A 6,000-nucleotide genomic window follows, 5' to 3' on the forward strand; every position below is an offset into this window, starting at 1 on the left:
GTTGTAAGAAAATGTTGGCTCAGGTGGCTTCTCAAGAGGGGGTGATTTAAGATCAATCAACCCAATTTGATTGATTGATAATGCTTGATAGACCTAGTAATGCAGTGTTCTATATGATCGATAATGCAACAGGGTATGATCGGTCATGCTTTATAGACTTACTATAGTATTCAAATATTCAATCTTCACATGTGAGTGTTTCTTCAAGATGACTTGATACATCATGTAGCTCAAGGTCTTGTATTGAATTTGTTAATTTTTTGTATAGAACTTGACCTTGAAGGAAGTGCATATGAAATGTTTGGGTTGCAAATGTTAGTAAAATTATGGCTTAATCTTATTATCATCAAAATATGGATGTGGGTCAACCTAGGTCAAAAAGTCCCACATAAGAGAATTTATAGAATTAGTTACTCTCTCCTATCTATAAATTGAGAGCTCCAAAAGCCTTGTAATCATCTTCATCTAATACAAACCTTTTTTATTAGCGTGAGGCACCCAAAGGCATTTTGACGAACTATTTAAAGTCCACTTAGGCTACCAGTCCTCAATCGAAGGGTGTCTGTCTTCATTGAAGGGGTTCTACCCTTGGCAACAGTAAGCCAATTCAGTTTTCTATATTTTTGTCTATATTTTAGCTATATTCTTGTAGAGTATGATTAATTAATATTGGTTAGATATAAAGTAGCTTTAGTGGGTTCACGTGTTGTAAGTGTTACTATGTATAATATGTCTTCATGAACTGATCATAATTCTTGCTAGGTTAGTTTGATATACTATCTGGTGTCCTAGTTTACTTATGGTTCGCTCGAGTGAGTAATGCTCATTTAGAAAATTTACACCTTAATGAAGTGTTTCTCATCGTGAGTCTCTTGCACAAGTTATTCTTTAGAAGTACCTAACGTCTTTGTGTTCATCTTATCCTAACAAAGTTGTAAAAAGATGTTGGCTTCTCAAGAGGGGGCAAAATTGAGATCTATCAACCCAATTTGATTGATTGATCATACTTGATAGACCTAGTACTACAATGTTTTGTATGATTGATCATGAAATAGGGTAAGATCTGTTATGCTTTATAGGCTCAACTAGCAACATATTGTATGATTGATCATGTTAGACCACATGTTCGATCATGCTATATAAGCTCTAACACACTACATTCTATATGATCCAAGTTGCCCAAGTAGGGTGTTTAAGCATGATTAAATTAGTTATATGCATTGGTTAAACATGGTTTAGAAAAACATTTAAGCGCTAAACTCCAATGTTCTAGTGTAACTTAGAATAAAAATTTGGTGATTGTCCTCTTATAGTGCTAGAGTTCTTGAGATATTTCTATTGTATTCAAGACCCCATGATTAGAACCTCGAGCAAAGTTAGTGAGGGAGAGAAGAAGAGAAGAAGAGAAGAAGAGGAATTTGGGTAAAGAAGGGAGAAAGAGAGAAAAGGGAGAGAGCCTTTAGGCTAAGAGAGCTTGGAAGAATTTAGATAAGGGAAGAGAAACTTGATTGAAACCTTTCAACCAAAACCTCTATTTTTAGTCAACAAAATAGAAATTTGAAGTTCATCTTCATCTCCTGATTCAAATTTATTTCATTCATCTACATGAAATTCATCTTCGAAATTGGTGTTAGTGTAGACGACTTCATGTGCACTGGAAAACAGTTTCCAGTGATAGTGCCCCAACATGAGAAAAAATATAAAAAAACAAGATAATCCTTAAACCCTAACAATATACTTAATTAAAACATAATCCTTAAACCCCAAATTAGGTAAAACATGCATTATTATTACACGAATAAGTAATTTAATGTATAATTAAAATATATTAATATACTCATTAATTGAATTAGATATTATATTATTTAATGATTGCATTTTATTATGCATTAATACAGTAAAGCCCCAGGGACACAGGTTGCAGAACCTTTAAGAGCAATGGTGATGGGCGCACCATTTGAAGATGGTCAACATCTTGCCCAACGACATGATGGTTGTTGTGAGAAGAAAGTCTCAAGAAGGTCGCTATTAGAATCTAATATAAAAAAAATACTGGTAATTGGAAGAAGTAAAAAAGTTAATATGGGTTTAGGGTTGGCCAACTCTGAAAGGTCAACCAAGACAGCAAGATAGAAATTCTGAAAAAAAACCATACTACGAGTCCTGAAAATCAATAATCTGATACCATATTGATTTTTAGAATTCCATGGATTTAGTTCATGGAGAAAAAGTGAGAGGGACTCATTGGGAGAAACCGAGAGGAAAAAAGGTTATGGACTTGTATCCTAACCCTTCCACTGATGCTTAATTTATAGATTAATAAATTTATAATATTACAATTATGCCCCTAAAAATTAAACTAATTATATCAGTGTCACCTTTATGAGATGGCTCTTTATTTACCATAATGCCATCAATTGTGGGCATGTGGGTCTTTTCCTTGGTCTGTGGGTCTTGAGTCCATCTTCCACTTCTCTTAGATGTGTGGGTCTTCCTTGGTCTTATGGGCTTAAGTCCATCTTCTAACTAACTTAAATGCGTGGGCCTTCATTGGTAGTGTGGGCTTGAGCCCATCTTCTAACAAAATGGATCTCTAAGGGTTAAATTTCTTGTAATTTAGGTTTGTCTTCAAGCCAAGGCACCAAAAAATGTATGGATTTTGGATAGTGGGTAATGCAGGCACATGACCAGTGATAAGAACAAGTTTATAGAACTTAAAATACATAGTGGCCAAGTAACATTTGGATATAATAGCAAAGGTATGATCAAAGGAATTGCTAAAATCAGTACCTCAACCTTTTTCGTATCCAATGTTTATTATGTAGATGGGTTGATGCATGACTTACTTAGCATTAGTCAATTTTGTGATAAAGGTAACAATGTTTCATTTGAAAAGGACAAATGTTTAGTAAAGAAAAAAAATGATGAACTAGTTCCGCAGGGACATAGAAATAGAAACCTCTATGTTGTGAACATAGTTGATATACCATCTGTTTGGATGGAAAAATTGATGAATCTTGCTTATGACATTAGAGGCTAGGACACATAGGAATAGATTCCTTAATCAAATTAGCTAAGAAGATCCTAGTGAGAGGATTACCAGATCAAAAATTTGTAGGAGAGAAACCTTGTAATGCTTGCCAAGTTGGAGAGCAACACGAAAGCTCTTTCAAATCAAAGAACATAGTTTCAACCTCTCGACCTTTTCAAATAATCCACATGGATTTATTTGGACCTACTCGAACCTTAAGCCTAAACGGAGAGTATCTCACCTTAGTGGTGGAAGATGATTATTCTAGGGAGCTCTACCTCTTGGGAGAGAGGAACTCTAGCTCTTGGGAGAGAGGAGAGAAGAAACCAAGGCAGAGAAGGAATAGGAAAAGAGAGAGAGAGAGAGAGAGAGAGAGAGAGAGAGAGAGAGAGAGAGAGGTAGGTGTATGGATGAATTTGAGCCAAGAGGAAGAGGCTTGCATGCTCTACTTCATGCCTTGAAGTTGTATTTATAGTTGTGGAGAAGTGCTTATAATGACTACAATGCCCTTACGACTACATGAATCAAAAGAAAAAATATATAAGATGACATGCACTAGCTTGCATAATTACAATTCTATGTCATCTCTATAGAAGTTCTCTTTATTTACTAGTCGTGCTACCCTTACACATATGGGTGTCTTTTAACACTCCCTCTCAAACTGATGTATGTAACTTCATTTTTCAAATAATCTTGGTCAAGAAACTTGTGTTCTTAAAAAAGAAATTTTGATTGTCTTGCTTTGATTCATTGTGTTCTTGTTCACATCTTGCTCATAGTCTTCATCTTGTTCTCCCCCTTCAATATTCACGATACTTAAAAGGAGCCCCAGGAAGAGGATTGTTGTATAAGAAAAATGGCCCCCTCAACATAGAAGGTTTCTCAAACACGGATTGGACAAAATCACCTGATGACAGGAAGTCCACATAAAATGGCCCCCTCAACATAGAAGGTTTCTTAGACACAGATTGGACAAAATCACTTGATGACAGGAAGTCCACTTCTGGATATTATACTCTTGTTGGAGGGAACCTGGTTACATGGAAATGCAAGCAGTAAAATGTGGTTTTGAGATCTAGCGTAGAGGCAGAATATGGGGCTATGGCTCAAATAGTCAATGCACTATTATGGATCAGATCCCTTCTTACCGAATTAAAATTTTATAAAGGAGGTTTTATGGGTCAATATTATGATAACCAAACAGTTATTGAGGTGGACTGCAACTTTATACTGGAGAAATTTCAAGCGAGTATAATCTCCCTCAAACATGTTTCATCACAAGAGCAAGTAGCGATTATTCTTAATAAACTAGTTACGTCTAATATCCTATCTTTTAAATGTGGCAAGCTAGGTATTTATGATGTCTTTTCTCCTCCAGCTTGAGGGAGAGTGTTAGAAGGTGGGCTCAAGCCCACACGTCCAAGGAAGAAAGCTCACACATCCAAGAGGTGGCATGTTGGTAAATAAGAAGACTTCTTATAAAGATGGCTTGAAGATGTAATTACTTATATATTTATGTCTCTTCTTTAATAATGATGTAGCCCTAAGGGCATTGTAAAAAAACTATAAATAGAGGCCCTTGGCTAAGAAGTAGAGCATAAAGTTCTCTTCTTTCTTCTCAAATTCGTCCAAACTCTCCTCTCCCTTCTCTTGGAAGTTGATCTATAAACTCTCTCTCATTTCTCTCTTCTTCTCTTCTTCTCCTCCTTCTGCTCCTTCCCCTCCTCCTTCTCCTCTCCCTCTTTGGCTCGAGATCATTATGAAGGAGTCCTAAATTTTACAAGAGCAATTATTAGTAGAATTTCCCAGGCACTAGTTTTTGGCTGGTGAATTCCGATAAGGGAACATCGATGACAAAACATCAGGTGTTCGTAGTGTGTGAATTTTCCCTCTCAATTTCAAATGCAGAAAAAAAAACCAAACTATGGGGCACAAAGTCTACCCACTTTCTCAGCGAAGCACAAAAAAAAAAAACTCTCGGGTGAATAATAGACTTGACTCACGTTAGATGTTGGGTTCACTCCTATCCTCTGTAAGTAGTGGGTCTATAGGCATTGCTTAGAAGTGATTTTAACAAATAATAAGAGGGTAATGGGGATCACTAGAAGATAATATGTTGGGGCCACCATGTGTTTTTTCCATCAGAATAACCAATGCTGACAACAATCAGCAACCAAGAAGTCCTTTAATAATAATGTCTCTGTCAAAAAGATATAATAGCAACAGCTAAAGTGGGCATGGGCCCAAATAACACGTACCAAATAATGAAATCTTTAATAAGGTCACATGAAATAATCATCAGAGAGTCTATCCGAAAGTTGTCCACCAAATAATACGTTGATCGAGTAATAATAATTTGAGTCAATATCTTACTTTATCAAATTCTTACTTTATCAATATCTTAATTATCACTCTTTAATCACTAATTGCATATAGTATTAATAGTAATGAATATAACAAAATAAATAAATATAGTATTTTATTAATAACATAAGTATAAGTTAATAATAATTATAAAAAAATAAAATTATTAGTTTATTTAATTATAATAAATAAAATACTTAAACAAAAATGTATAGTTTTATAATGTCAGGATACTAGATCAAATTTTTACTTTAACAATATCTTTATTATCACTCTTAAATCACTAATTTAAGATAGTATTAACAGTAATGAATATAATAAATAAGTAAATATAATATTTTAATAATAACATAAAATAGTTTTTAGTGTGGTACAAATTAATAATATAATTACAAAAAATAAAATTATTAGTTTAATTAATTATAAGAAATAAATAAATAAAATGCCTAAACAAATATGGTTATTTTTTAATTTATAAATAAATATCTACATTATCTACATTATCTTACATAAATAAATAAATAAACAGAATACTTTATTATAAAAGACTTTGATAGAGGGTAATGTGGGTTAATACTTTTAAAGCCATATAAAATAATTTATTT

General features: G+C 33.8%; 1 protein-coding gene across 1 annotated transcript in view; it reads left to right on the forward strand.

Annotated features, from left to right (window-relative positions):
- LOC137945693 (uncharacterized) overlaps positions 1-4,496 on the forward strand; it is a 30,310-nt gene extending 25,814 nt beyond the window's left edge. The window contains exon 10 of the mRNA XM_068791670.1: positions 4,410-4,496. The gene's annotated coding sequence lies outside the window, so the exon portion shown is untranslated. The remainder of the gene's footprint in view (positions 1-4,409) is intronic.
- The last annotated feature ends 1,504 nt before the right edge of the window (positions 4,497-6,000 follow it).

The sequence above is a fragment of the Aristolochia californica genome, unplaced genomic scaffold (assembly GCF_029961685.1).
Source record: "Aristolochia californica isolate CCGP_79_NKW_82.1479 unplaced genomic scaffold, dmAriCali1.0.hap1 SCAF_12, whole genome shotgun sequence".
NCBI lineage: Eukaryota > Viridiplantae > Streptophyta > Magnoliopsida > Piperales > Aristolochiaceae > Aristolochia > Aristolochia californica.